The following is a 16,310-nucleotide window of genomic DNA, read 5'->3' on the forward strand; positions in this document are numbered from 1 at the left end:
CAAATAATTAACCAACTACTTACTGTTAAATATACTATTTATCTATTTTTTTTTATTTAACAAGTAATTTATTAGACTATATGACTTTTCTTTTCGAATAAAAAAAGTTATATAATTTTTATTGAAATAGTTTATGAATATCAATTGTGTTTTTTATACATAAATAAAATTTAATTATTTAATATAAAAATATATTTTCTATCTATTGTTTGGTGTTCACTCTCAGATATTGTATCTCAGCATATTCATCTCATTCTCCGTTTCCGACCGACCTGTCCGTCTCCATCTCCGATCGCCACCGTCTTCCTCCACTCCGATCGACCTTGTTGTCTTCCAAGTCCGATTGTCCTATTTCCTCCCTTTCCGGTCGATATTGCCTTCCTCAATCTCCAATTGAAATCGCCAGTCCCCTCAATCTCCAATCGATCCCTCATCTACTCTTTGTGTTTGATGGATCTATGTTCTTTCATCCTCCTTCTCCCCCTAGTCTTCGATTATTGAGCGATCTCTTATTTCAGTCCCAATTCCAAACCCTAGAACATAGTTTCATCTTCTTCTTGTTTACTTCAGCGTGGATAGACTGATAAGAATTTTGTTCTTAACAGAGGTTTCAATTGTGAAAACGGTATGTGTTATTTGAATCTCTTTTCAATTGAACAAAATTGTTCAATTGGACACATTTATTGTAATTTCACTGTTGAGGTTGCATGCGATTTTTCAATTGTTTTTCATTTCTCTATTTAGGTTTTACACGAATTGAACTTAGGTTATTGAACACAGGTTATACACTGCTTATGATTATGGTATCATACTAGCCTCTGATTTAGATTTAGAAGCCTCTGAATTTATGATTGTTTTGGTTTGGTGTATGGTTTAACTCATTTGACAGTGCCTTTATTGTAAAATGTGTTGTTTATGGTTTAACTCATTCTGTTTGATTCGATAATATTGTTCAATTTTGTTGAAGATATATATGAACTCGTATGTTAATCATTTGATTTGATAATTTTGATCTTGTTGATCTTATGATTTTAATAAATTTTTGTTTTTCTATAAGGATATGTTATAAATGATCTTAGGACATACATATGTATTAGTAATATATTTTCTACTATTTATACAGGGCTTCTTATTTGAAACATCATAATAGTGAAAGAAACAATGTTATTATTAATAATTTGATTTCAATGATTTGCAATACAGGTGGAAATTGCAATAGTGTTTTACGTGACATAAAAAGCTGAATAAGATACTAGTTGAAACAAATAGTTTCAAATTTTTATTGAAAACAAAACTTAGTTTTCATGATCCAAGTGTATGTTTGGATTTACGATGAGATTAGTAGAATTCGAGTGTGCTTCGGAGACTTTTTACAAAAGCTATACACTTCAGATCTTCAACAAAATTAGTGTTATTATGGTATTGTTTTCCTACTATTTTCTCTTAACCCCAATTTTTCAATCCAATTCTTTGAACGCAACAAACTAAAGCTTTCGATTTTTGTTGTATTTGGTTGCAGGGTACTTTTGCTGACGCTTTTCTTGCCGACCTCGATGAACTCTCTCAATAACGAGGCTGAAATTCCAGTGAGTTTTTAATTTTGAATTTTGAAGAAATTTATTTTGTATACATGATTAAATTGATGAACAATGTGGGTGGGTTTATCTAAGGCAGATAATGATTTGGAAAAACTTAACAATAATGACTTGGATAGTGTTTATAAGTTGCAGAAAAGCCAGAGATACATTGATATTATACAGGTTAGTTAGTGTTTATTTGGATTTGAATGGTTTTGTATTGTTGTGACTTAGGTAGTGTTTCTAAGTAGCAGAAAACCCATAGATACATTTACATTATACAGGTTTGTTAGTGTTTACTTGGTTTTTAGTGGTTATGTATTGTTATGCTTGTTGTTTACAGTACACAATCTAATTCTACTCTAGATTAATACTATCAACCAAAAACTCCCCTAAACTCTGTCGTTTTCAATTCAAGTAAAAAAGTAATAATAACACCCTTTTTGCATCTTACTCTGCCACTAAACCGTACAACTGTGCCAAATCTAATTAAAATAGTAATCAACGGTTCCAATAGGATCACTAATCATTAGTATTATTCTAACACATGGCAACACCATTATAGGAGATTCATACTCATACGCCTCTGTTTCTTGTTTACTAAAACAACAGAACGACGCCGTATGGAGAGTCCATTAAAAGTGAACTGAGACGGTGAAAGGATCTGCAGGGTTATAGAGACGGTCTACATCCGAGTCAATTTCGGTTCGTAATCTTTAGTCTTTTCTATTATTCCTCCATAATCTGAAACTAAGCTCAATTTTGTTAAAGATTGTTTATATTAAATTTCTGATTTGGGTATTTTTGCTATTGATCAATAATACCTTAGCGCTCAGTATGTTATTTATATTTAATTATTTTTTCAAATTATTATTCAAGTATCCGTGTGTAAGGGCTTAATAGTCTTGGGTAGCTTCATCGCCTAATTGGGTTTGGGATAGCGGTGGAGTCAGTCTTGCAGTTGAAGTTAAGCAAAAATGGTAAAAATGTTGAGGAAGATATGTGTTAGGTGTAAAATTGGGATAAGTTGTGAAGGCTCTTTGTAAATAGGCTCTAAGTAAGTATAGCCTGAAATCCAAGTTGTCTAAGAAGGTAAGGACTTTCGGGTTATGTGCATCGGTTTTCGGACTTAGATCCAATAGAATTAAAATTAGATTCTAAAATCAGTATTAATTATATTCATGAGTTGGATTCAAAAAATTGTGAAATAAAGATTATTCCCTTATATATTTTAAATTTGTTAGTGAATTGGGTGTTGGATAATAGACATTAATAAGTGCTTTTGATAGAAATGAAGACTGGGTTGCTTAACCTTCGCGATTTGATAATATTTGAGTAGTCTTTTGTTGGTTTATATTTTCTATTTGTATATCATTTGATAACAGTAGCCTTTTAATGTACCCGATGTTTAGAATTTAGAATTTAGAACATTTTATACTATCTTGATAAAACCCTTCAATCATACCTTATTGTTGTGTTTCTTGTCCTTAATAGATTCTCGTTATAAACCCTATTTATTTCACGCATGGAGACACTGGTCTTGGTCTATTCCTGCTCACTACTTATACTCACTCTCTCATTTTCATTTTCAGATTCTCTCTTTTACCCTTCCACACACTTGTTACTCCTAATACTCGCCACCACTCTTCTTCTCTATTCTTCATCCCTAAATCTCCAACCATGTCACTTAAGGTAACTTCAACATTTTCATTTTTTTCTTAACGAAACCCTAATACAACAATTTTCATTACCTAATCACCAATTTCTGCAGGCTGCTTCTGGTTCTATACCAAGTGCAGAGAAAAGTAGTAGCTCTGATGTTGAGGAGGTTGTCAAATCTGAGACATACAACAATAACATGACAGAAGCCATGGGTGCTGGTATGTTTTATCATATTTTGGTTTTCATTTGCTAAGAAAAAATTGTAATATTTGTATTCGGTAATAATTAATTCGGACTTATAGGCATGAATTAGGAATGAACTACAACTTCATTCTACCAGACTTGATTGTCGGGTCATGCCTGCAGGTTTTCTTTTTGCTTTCGTTATGATCCACTTCTGTCGAATATAGTTTGGTTTGATCCTCTGACTTCTTTTTAATTTTATCTTAAACAGCCCGACTCCTGAAGATGTTGATAAGCTGCGTAAAATCGGAGTGAAAACTATATTTTGATTACAGCAAGACCCAGACCTAGAGTATACTGAATATATTTGTTTTATATGGTTCATTTTCAGCATTTGTGACGTGGTACACTGATTTAATCTAAAAAATGACATGGTCTTCAATTATTAGTAATTGTAAATAAAAACCAAAATTTTCTCGGTTGATATGTGTAACTTAAATATAATAAAAGTAATTGCAATTTATAAAATTGTTTTTTTCTATATTGTTAATTGTTAATGATATTATAAATTGTTTTTAAGTTAATTTAATTATTAGTGGATTAGTCATACAAAATGAAGATATATAAAATATGAAACTTTTTTTTTTTCATTCTGGTTATAGTAATTAGGAGTATAATTTTAAATGAAAAAAAATTATATTATTTAATTTTTTAAAATTAATTTTGTTTCTTTAAACCAGTGGTTACAAAATTTTGAAATAATTTTATTTAGCTTGAGATTCGCTACGACGATGTTGCAGCCATATTGTGGTTGTTTAACTTGAAAACTTAAACTAAACACTGATATTTTACTACAGTTCAGGCGTGGTTTAGCTAGGAATTTTAAATTATTAGTTTGAACTTTGCTAGAGATTTTTGGACTAGATAATTAGCCGCCCAATCCATGCAACGGCCTATATAGTAGTTAATCCCCAACTAATCTCAAACTAATTCTATTTGATAGAGATTAACTTCAAATTAGCTACGAATTTCGTCCTAGCTGATTGCTGTTTCTCTTGTTGTGTAATTGGTTTTTATTTGAATAATTGTGTGTGTACAAATTTATATATATGTTGTATTTTTATATACTTTTTCATTATAATATGCATATAATTAAAATTACGATCGGACACGAATTTTACCATTATTATTTAAATTTTAAAATTAATTAAATATTTTTATATCATTTTTAAATTTCTAAGTTACATTATCATTTTTTTTAATCTGCAGGAACTGGATGTTCTGCAGTTGGAGGAGGAGCATTTGGTCAACATAGGTCTTTTAAGCCCACCATAAGAGAAGTGGCTAAAGATTTTGGATTGAAAACTACAAAGTCTTACGAGGCTTGTTTCAACGCGGACAGGTAAATTTCTTTCTTACTTAAGTGTAAAAAATATTATGTGTTTGTGAATTAAGAACCAATTATCTAAATTTCAAGGCATAAAGAAGTTTTATCTTTTATGCTTGTATAAAGCTTTTAATTTTCACTTTACTGGCTTATATTCATTCATACTTCATACATGTAAAACTAACTTATTTTAATATTTGATGGTTAAGGTCGTGAGTTGGACTCAAGTATATGTGCATAAACTATCTTTTGCTACACTAAAGGGAGGAGGTCATTCAGCTGCAGTTTCTCAACCAAAGAGATTGCTCATGATGATTAAGACTTTTTTGGAAGAAAAACCCCTTCCAAAAAAGCACCCTTTTCCTTCTAAAAATCGGCATTAGATGTACTCATTATATGGGAGATTTGTATAATATATTTTCTTATAATAACTTCATTTCCAATCTTCTCTTCTCCTAAGGAACTAAAAGGAATACACTTACCAATTGAAAGAGGCTTGCAGTCGCCAACGCTACTCCACCGACAAAAGAAAATAGGGAACCACCCACCCACCATGATATAGGCATCTGTAAGAAAAGTTAAATTAAAGAATTAATATAGGAAAAATCAATTCACAATGTATTGAATTTTGAAGTTACAACCATGATTTATTTTTCCTTTAAATGTAATGACTATTTTACAAACATAATGTAGCAGATTGGAACTTACTTTAGAAGTTATAAAGGTCAAACTCTTTATGGGGGGGATGTGCTGATATGCATAAGGTATATCCTTATGCACGGTGCATAAGTTTCATACGAGTAATATTTAAATTGTTTTGACTAACATTTTAGTTAGAAATGAATAATAATATTATAATTCATGAATAATATATGCATTATTTGTTCACATATATTAATTATGAGTAATTATTAATTGTGAATAATGAGTACACTGTTCTGAGTAATATTACACCATTAAGAGTAATATTAAATTTTAACTATTTTGAGTAATATATTCATTGTTCTGAGTAATATTCATACTATTTTGAGTAATCTATATATTATTTTGAGTAATCTATGCATGGTGCATAGATTTTTATCTATGCACGGTAACTGCAGCCCTTTCTGAGAATGTAACGCCTTAGGGACACATCCGTAACCACAAGATAATATAACTAACTATAATTGACAAATATACTAAATAATCTGTATTTGATTATTTCTCGGATTATTAAAAATAAATTACCCTGACAAAAGACAACAACAGTTGCAACTGAATAAAGAATAAAATGAGATAGTTTTTTTTTTTAATTTTTCTTTAGTTCACCTGTCATACCCCAAATTTTGACCCGCAAATTTCATTCATCTTTGATTTGTCGCATTTTTATTTCGTGTGTATTCATAGTTAAAAAAAAAGGACTTTTATTAAAGTCAACAAAAAAAGGCTTACATTTTGCATCTTTGCGTTTTTTTTATTCAAGTTCCAATTTGTTCGATAATTTTTATTTTAAATTGCATAGATTTTTGTTTTAACTATTATCATTTTAAAAATATCAAAAAAATAGATAGTTTATTATTCATGTATTTTTATTTCTTTTAATATTTAATTTTTACTATTAATTCAATTTAAAAGTAAAACTTTTAATTGGACTATTAATTCAAATTTTAATCTCTTTTATTTTTTTTTTGTGTTTTATTCTAATCTTTTTCTTTATGTTAGAAATTTTTTTTATTATTATTATTATTATTATTATTATTATTATTATTATTATTATTATTATTATTATTATTAGGGAACAATTTCTCTACCCATCACAAAATGTTGGATAGTGTGTCTTCAACCAATCACAAGGTTCCATTTAATTTTACCATATTTAATTAATTATAAAATAGTACACTTTTTTGTTATTTCCAATAAAATTTACAATGAAGATAACAATTCACCAAAAAAAAAAAAAGCAATGAAACAACACCCTTTGCTACTGCCCAACCGCGTGTTCTTTGCTGTTAAAACCAGTCCATAATCTTTCCAAAATTATTACCAAAATGACTAAAACAAACCTGCATCATAAAGCACAAACAACATAGCAACAAATATGTTACAATTCACCCTAATTTCTCTTTTATTATTTAAAATTTCAAAAAATATTAGATTAATCTTTCAATTCAAGAACCAATAAAGCTTTTTCCAACGCCAAGGCGATTCAAATAATTTTTCGATCCAACGTCGAGTTTCTTTTCAAAAATCTCTTTCCTTAACCTAATCAAAGATCGAGTGACAATTGGTGAACACATTTTGGATACCTTGTTCTTTTGGATTAAAACACATAAAATAAAGTTTTTTAAGAACATTTATTAATTAAACCAAGAGATCAAGGGACAAGAGGAGTACACCTCTAGAATATCTTTGATCTTTTGAATTAAAATACATCAATCAAACAAGGAAAACAAGTGACAATTAGACTTGCTTCCTTTTGAATATCTTGGGTGAACAACACGCTAGGTGAATAACTATGCTCAAAATGTTTACTAAACATCCACAAATACCCTTTTTTACCAACTTGAACAACAAAGGGCTTTTCTTGGTTGGTTGGGACCATATCCTTCACAACCATGACACTGGACTCCTTTGCTTGGTAGAGCTTTTCTTCAGATTTAGCTCTTCTGTTGTTGTCATAGGGAATGTCCTTGACATTGGGTCTGGACTTCTGATCTATCTTTTTAATAAACTTGTTAAATTGGCTTCCAAGCATAGTTATGGCTTATGACAGATTCTCTTCACTTCCACCATTGCTTTCCTCTGAGTCCTCTTCGGTATTGGATACAAACACTATGCTCTTGTTCTTCTTTTCAACATTTTCACATATTCCCATCTCAAAGGTTTGGAGAGAACCAATAATTTCATCAACCTTCATGTTGCAGATATCTTGCGCCTCTTCTGTAGCAGTGCCCTTCATAGCAAATCTTTTTGGCAAAGACCTGAGAATCTTTCTAACTAATTTTTCTTTAAACATCTTTTCTCCCAAAGCTCCTGAGGTATTGACAATTTCAAGAATATTCATGAAGAAGTCACGAATAGTCTCGTCTTCTTTCATCCTCATATTTTCAAACTTGGTGGTCAACATCTGAAGTCTAGACATCTTGACCTTGGAGGTTCCTTCATGAGTAGTTTTGAGAGTGTCCCAAACGTCTTTGGCCAGTTCACAGTGATGCACAAGTCTGAAGATATTCTTGTCTATTCCATTGAATAGAGCATTCAGGGCCTTGAAATATCCAAGAGCCAAGGCTTCTTGATCTTTATTCCACTCTCCTTTAGGAATTTCCACAATAGATCCGTCTTTCACAGTTTTGACAGGATGCTTCCATCCAGAGTTAGAAGCTCCCCAGGCCTTGCTATCTATAGACTTCAAGAAGGATACCATACGAGGTTTCCAGAAATCATAGTTAGAACCATCCATAATGGGTGGCTTATTTGCATAATCCTTGCCCATGGTACTAGAAAGTAATGTCCCTAGATCTCACCCAGAAATAATCAGGCAGGGTTCTTGCTCTGATATCAATTGAAATTCTAGTAACACGAAACCGATGTTATACTGGATGTTATGACATCCGCTTCAGTACAACAAATAAATCTTAATAGTAAACAATTATATAAAGTAGTAAATATCACAGGGAATTGTTTACCTAGTTCAGTGCAAATCACACTTACTCTGAGGGCTACCAAGCCAGGGAGGAAATCCACTATAAGCAGTATTAATTCAGAGGTAAACCTACCAGTTTTGACTCTTCACTTAAGACCTACCCAATGCAATTTCAATCTAAAAGACTTGAGTTCCTACTCACCCCCCCTCAATCACAGCGGTGATAACAAACAGTAAAATCAAAGACATGGCAGTCATGCTTCAAAGCTTAGAGTGACACAACCAAAGTAAAAAACAAAAACACTATTCCAATACAATTATCTAAGTGACAATTGCTTGGCTCACAAGAGAATCCTAAAACACAACCAAACAGTGGAAACACAAACTCAAACTCCGTTCTTCAATCTCTAAATCTCCGAGTCTTCACATTAGGATTAACTGCCCTTTATATAAGATAGTGCATGGGCCTTAGGCTTGAGAAACACAAATTAGGTTTAATTCACTTAAACCAATCTCCACGATTTAGAGTGCTAAATAATAGGGTAGCAAGAATCACTTCGAATTTAGCACTCAAATAATATGTTTCCTAAAATACCTTCTGAAATAAATAAGGAAACAAAGAAACAAATATAAAAAGAAACAACAATCAAGCTGACATAAAGCAATGTCATGACATCCATCTTGACATCCATCGTGAAACCAGTATTAGCAACCTAACACATTATGCATAGCACACCATAATAAAGTCATGACATCAGTCAAGACATCTACACAAACAAATAGTATTTTAGCATAAAATTCAGCCAATCAAGAACATCTACATAAATGATTTTTTTATTATGCTCGAGTTGTTAATCACTAAAAAAATGTATTTTGTCAGGTGAATACTATCTCGCAAAAGCAAAAATCACCCTGAAACGTAATTTTTGCGGGGTAAACAAAATACATTGCAAAAACATTAGGCGCAAATATTTGCAAGAAGCGTTTCACGTTGCAACTCCTTTTTAGATTTTCCAGGTTTGTCAGGTGGTGGTCATTTCGCAAGTTTGCTAGGTACCTGAGACTCACCTCGCAACTGCTTTCTCAGAATTCAAAATTGTGGCCACACTTACTTGAGCAGAGCAATCTGTTTCGTAGCAGAGCAGAAACAAACATAAATTTTCGAGGTGGATTAAATCTGGAAAATTTTAAATTTATTCAAACTTACTGAGTGAGTTTCACCTGGCTAATATTTTGAATTCGCCAAGTGAAATCAACCACCTAACTAAGAATGGGGAGTGCTACCTAAGTCCCCATTCTATCTTTTAGGGGCTTTTCATTTTGCACTATGAAAAACCCTTCTTGGTAATTGACTAAATCAAATTTTCTAAACCAATCAAAACCTTTGAATGGTCCAAGTGGTACACATAATTTTTCAAATTTCCTAAGTACTGAACAATACCCACCGGGTAAAGCAATTATCCAACATGATACTATTATTTCCTTGCAACAACCTCATTTTTCTCCCACATTTTCACAATTCTTTCTTTCTCTCTTTCATAAAATTTTCATTCTCTGTCTTTCTCGTCTCTTGAAGCTTCAACCCTTTCAACCATAATCATCCACCAGTAAGAAATTATACCTCACCATCATGACTAAAACATTAATCTTTTCAAGCTTGTCTGATTTTCTCTTTCTTGTAGTTATTTTTTCTGACATGGAGTTTTTGGTGTGAAAATGTTTCATACTCTATTGTATTTTTCCTGGTCCAGTTTTTTTGGTTGGAAGTTCTAAGTTGAATGAGATCTCTTTATGATAATTGCAACAGAGAACAATGAGATGCATCAACAAAGCTTATGCTTTTTCATACATTACGTGTTGTGATTTGTTTACATAGTGTTTTTCTCTTTCATTTTGATTTTATCTGGCTGATACATCTTTTTGCATTTTTCAGTACAACATTATCTCGTCTCTCTTATCAGATTTGTGTATCTACTCATTCCCTTCATCTAGCTATAAAATCTACATGTTCATTTTACGCCATAAACTTTTATGGATGTTCAAGTTTGCGGTGGATCCGATTTTAGCAACGACATTGAAGAAGGTGGAAGTATGACTTTCATGTTCCCCATAGTACGGTATATATATATATATATATATATATATATATATATATATATATATATATATATATATATATATATATATATATATATATATATATATATATATATATATATATATATATATATATATATATATATATATATAAGCAGGTTTCATCATTATCTTGCGTAAATCTCATATCTCTTTTTGATTGGATCTATTTTTCAGTTTGTGATGTTGTTCAATAAACTGTTGAATGGAAGAAACCTGACATGTAACAAAATTCCCTTAATTTGTTTGTTTTAACATCAAACAATGGTTGTACATTTTCTAATTTAGTTTATCTTTTAAAATCTTGTAGGAATAATAATAAAATCTTTTAGGAACAAACAGTGTATACTTGATAATACATTGGGTATAATTTATATATTTTAGGTTTTATGGATTTTCAATTCTATATTGATGTTTACTGTTATTGTTTGGTTAAAGGGAACATGTATTCGTCTGATATGATTTATTGAGGTTCTACAGTGTATACTTTATAGATTTCTGCAATGTAAACTATTGGGTCGAGGACATAGGGTTGATTCAGGGTCCTGGTCAATGAAGAGGATACTAGAAAATATGCTTCTTCCAAGCGGTTTGTTGAGTGACTAGAAGCTTTAAAGTATACTGAAGTGAAATCAATGAATGTGGTGTTGATACAAAATTGGAGGTGTACTCCTTTTGAAAATGCTTTTATTATTTAAAAACTACTATAAGTGTATTTGTCATATTATAGATCCATCCTCAAGAGCTTGGAATGTGTGACTGCTCACAAACATATGGTTGCAATGTTAGATGGAGATGAGCGATTAATTGAGCCTACACCAAGTTCACTAGAAAGTCTAACTCTGCAATCTGTTAAGGAAGTTGTAATGAATCAGTTTATTGGAAATAACATGGAGTTCTTGACCATTACATGCAAAAACTATAATCTCTTTTATTCCCTTCAGGTATCCATTGTAGGTGACTTCACTGAGTTATTAAATTTTCTATGCAATATGTTTAGTTTAATAAGTCAGACTTCATTTTCCCTAAATTTGTGCCTCTTGAAACTGATGAATTTTTTATCTACATTATTTGATGAAGGAGCCCAAATATATATAATAATTGTACATTAGAAAGGGGACCCCAATACTTAGCTACAAACATGTTTATCTGATTCGTCAAACGCGGGAGTGAAATTGGAATGCTCCCGAAAAGCATGTTGTTGCTAAGAAATAGATCCACAACTACTATACAGCTTCCCAATTCATCAGGTATTGTGCCAGACAATCTATTGTGAGAAAGATCAAACACACCAAGGTGTTGAACAAAGCTCAATTCAGGGACAATAAGTTGTCGAAAATATGAAGATTCCTTTGAAGGAATAGACCTTGACAAATTATTATGAGAAAGTACTAAGCACTGTAATTTACTTAGTTCCACCAATTTTTCAGGAATAGAGCCATTGAGTTGATTGTTTCCAAGGTCCAATGTAGTGAGTGAAATGCAATCACCAAGCTCAATGGGTATCATGTCTATTATCTCAATTCTAAATTCAATATTTTGAAGACAAATTTCAATTTTCTGCTAGAGTTTCCTTCACTGTTGCAAGGGCTGGTCAGAATTGATTTATGATCGTGTTTTAGTAATTCTTTCTTCTAATCTGTCAATATTATATGTCTAATTAAAAATAAGCATGTTGTAGTTATATATTGTAACTGTAATAATATTAATGCTAGATATTAACACTTTTGTGACCATCTTTAAAACCAAATACACTTTTGTCACTAAATCCAAACAAATAATATAAACTAATCCAAATAACACTTGAACAACCCCAAAGTCGAAACGACCTATATAACTATTGAAGTTACTACAAATTTCTAGAGTATTCTTAAATATAATATGTATGAAAATATAGAACATCCTAGAACTATAAGTTGTATGAATATGGTAGAACAATCTAGATATATAAGTGTATGGCAAATATAGAAGAATCTAGATTTATCATGATAATAACATATCATGAAAACTCTAGAAAGAACTAATGTAATGTAGAAACATTCACCACCATTGAGAGGTTGGTGACTTGAAGCCTATAAATAGGCAATTGCTACATTGTAAACAATCATCCAAGAAATCAATGAAATAGCCTTCTTTCTAAACAACTCTCTAAAACTATTCTTTTATCAAATATCAACTAATCAACTACTAACAGTGGCATCAGAGCTACGTTCGGTCATACATTGGGCGTAGTTATATTACCTACCTAACATTCCAAAATCCTCCCAACTACTTCAAAAATTTCCTTTGTAATATTAACCCACTTCAAAAACAATTTCTAAGCTATGGATAACACCACTCAATCATCATCTATTTCTGTCCCTATTTTCAATGGTGAAAATTATGATTTCTGGCGTGTTAAAATGGAAACATATTTTTCATCTCAAGATATATGGGACATAGTAGAAGAAGGCTTCACTGTTCCCGCGGATACTTAAACTCTTAATGCAACTCAAGAAAAGGAGTTGAAGAAAAATAAACAGAAAAATTCAAAGGCGTTGTTCACCTTGCAACAAGCCGTCACTGATGCAATTTTTCCAAGAATTATGGGAGTTAAGACTGCCAAAGATGCGTGGAACACATTGAAGGAGGAGTTTCAAGGAAGTGATAAGGTACGTGCTGTTAAACTTCAATCTCTAAGAAGAGATTTTGAACTATTGAAGATGAAGGATTTTGAGACAGTTAAAGATTACTATTCTAAAGTCAAAGAAATAGTTAATCAAATGAGAGCTTTTGGGGATGATATTCTTGACAAGAAAATTGTTGAGAAAATTCTAATTACTATGCCCCCAAAGTTTGACCCAATCGTGACAACGATTGAGGAAACCAAAGATTTGTCCACTCTATCAGTGACAGAACTGGTGGGCTCTCTTGAAGCATATGAGCAAAGATTGAATAGGCATAAAGAAGATACACTTGAAAATGCCTTCCAATCAAAGCTCAAATTTCGGCCCCAAAATAAAGAAGATGAAGGAAAGAAGAGTTATGGAGAGACTTCTAGAAGAAGAGAAGCTTCTAGAAATTTCTTTAAGAACAAGCCAGATAAAAATACTCCGTGCAATATATGCAAAAGACCAGGCCACGCAGAGAAAAATTGTTGGTACCGTAATATGCCACAATGCAACCATTGCAAGAAGTTTGGACACATAGAGAAAAATTGTCGCAACAAAGATAGGCATCAAGCTAATATTGCAGAGGAGCATGATCAAGAACAATGTATGTTTTATGCCACTCAAGACTCAATGAAAGAAAAAGGAGGAAGCTCGTACTTGGATAGTGGATGTAGCAATCACATGGCCAAGGATGAGACTATTTTCAAAAGCATTGACGAGTCTGTCAAAGTGAAAGTCCGACTGGGAAATGGTAGTGTGGTTGAATCAAAAGGAAAAGGCACTGTCATGGTGGAGACTGATAAAGGTACGCGACTCATCCATGATGTCTTACTAGTTCCCAGCCTAAAAGAAAATCTTCTAAGCATTGGTCAAATGATGGAGAGAGGCTATACACTTCACTTTGAAGGAGGTGTATGTAAAATATTAGACAACAAAAATAAAAGGGCCGAGATTGCCCAAGTGAAGATGAATAAGAGCAATAGAAGCTTCCCGCTAAATTTAAAATATGCAACTAACATTGCCATGAAAGTACAAGTTGATGATTCATGGCTCTGGCATCGAAGATTTGGCCACTTCAACACACATGCCTTGAAGCAGTTACATGAGAAGGACATGATGAGAGATCTTCCAAGCATAAAGGAAAACAATGAAGTGTGCGAAGGGTGTCTCCTTGGTAAGCAACACAGATTTCCATTTTCAACAACTGGAGCATGGAGAGCGAAAGACCTGTTGGAGCTGATACATACCGACGTATGTGGACCGATGAGGACGCCATCACATGAGAACAACAGGTACTTTATACTCTTCATTGACGACTTCTCTAGAATGACATGGGTCTATTTCCTAAAAGAAAAATTAGAAGTCTTTGGAGTATTCAAAAAGTTCAAGGCCCTTGCGGAAAATCAAAGTGGAAAACGGATAAAAGTACTAAGAAGTGATCGCGGCAAAGAGTACACCTCTCGCGAGTTTGACAGATTTTGCGCGGATGAAGGCATAGAGCGACAACTTACAGTCGCATATTCACCTCAACAAAATGGTGTGTCCGAGAGGAAGAATCACACAGTTATGGAGATGGCTAGATCGATGCTCAAGGAGAAGGGAATGCCTAACACATTCTGGGCTGAAGCGGTCTACACTGCTGTTTACATACTCAATAGATGTCCAACTAAGGCAGTACAAGATAAGACTCCAATTGAAGCCTGGAGCGGGAAGAAGCCATCAGCAAAGCACCTAAGGGTCTTTGGATCTATATGCTACATTCATATTCCAGACGTGAAGAGGCATAAGCTTGAAGACAAGACTATACGAGGTATCTTCCTGGGGTATAGCACAATCTCTAAGGGATACCGTGTCTACAACTTGCAAACTAAAAAACTCATCATCAGTCGAGATGTTGAAGTTGATGAGAATGCTTCTTGGAATTGGGATGAAGAAAAAGTGGAGAAGAACATCCTTATACCAGCTCAACTACCTCAAGAAGAACTTGAGGATGAAGAACTTGAGGAAGAAGAATCAGGTGAACCTCTTTCGCCTCCACCACAACAACAAGAACAAGAACAAGAACTATCATCACCAGAGTCTACTCTGTAACACCCCATATTTTACATTTATTAATTTAATGGGAGTTTAAATTAATTTCTTGGATTATTGGTATTTTTAATTGGAATTAAGTTGGAAATTGTGTAAAATAAGCTATTGGGCCAAGTTGTGGTTAGTAATGGAGGGGGTATAATTGATAGGCCTTATTACTAAAGTTATTTTGCTTTATTTTTCATAAAATAAGAAAAAGAAGGAAATTGGAAAATAGAGAAGAAAAACCTAAGAGGAAGAAGGAGAGAGCTCATGGAGAAAAGAGATTTTCGTATTCATGGTGCAGCCCTCACAAAATGGGTCATAACTCTCTGCTCGTAACTCCAAATCAGGTAATTCTTGAAGATTCGGATTCTACACGAAATTTCCTTCGATTTGATATATTAATTCGTGTCAGGGAGGTTCTCGATGAGGGATATAAGCGAGTTTGAAGATGGGAGATTCTTGTTGAATTTGAGGGAAAAGGGCTTACGGGTTTGATGAAGAAGAAGGGGAAAAGTCCAGATTCTTGGCTAAGGTAAGGGGGGACTCTTCCGATTAACATCTATTATCGGATTATGGATAATAGGACTGATATAGATATATTATTTCATGTCAATTGAGTCGTATGATAGAGTTGGGATTTTGGGGATGTTTGTTGATAATTATCTATTTTGATGAATTCCATGAATTTGGTGTTGTATGATGTTTGATGATGCATAATATATGTTATATGTGTGTATGATATATGTTGTGTGGCTGTTTTGTGGCATTTGATCAACTTGAATCGATTTGGTCGAGGTTGAGGGATTTGGGATTCATGTTCGTATGCTGTCAATTGCGATTGGGATCTCTGATTTTTGTCAGTTCGCGCCGCGAAGGTAGGTTGGCGCCGCGAAGGCGTAGTTATTTTCTCGTTTCGCGCCGCGAACCTTTGTTTGCGCCGCGAAGGCGTGTTTTCTATTCGTTGCGCACTGCGAACAATGTGTGGCGCCGCGTGCTGCTAGTAATTTGTGAAAAGT

General features: G+C 33.0%; 1 long non-coding RNA gene across 1 annotated transcript; it reads left to right on the forward strand.

Moving 5' to 3' along the window:
• The first annotated feature begins 220 nt into the window (after window positions 1–220).
• On the forward strand, window positions 221–3,963 carry LOC131599100 (uncharacterized). The gene is made up of 7 exons (XR_009282556.1): window positions 221–625; window positions 1,204–1,419; window positions 1,520–1,760; window positions 2,190–2,282; window positions 3,170–3,269; window positions 3,349–3,457; window positions 3,694–3,963. It is a non-coding gene; the product is annotated as an uncharacterized LOC131599100 (long non-coding RNA).
• The last annotated feature ends 12,347 nt before the right edge of the window (window positions 3,964–16,310 follow it).

The sequence above is a fragment of the Vicia villosa genome, linkage group LG4, assembly GCF_029867415.1.
Source record: "Vicia villosa cultivar HV-30 ecotype Madison, WI linkage group LG4, Vvil1.0, whole genome shotgun sequence".
Classification (NCBI taxonomy): Eukaryota; Viridiplantae; Streptophyta; class Magnoliopsida; order Fabales; family Fabaceae; genus Vicia; species Vicia villosa.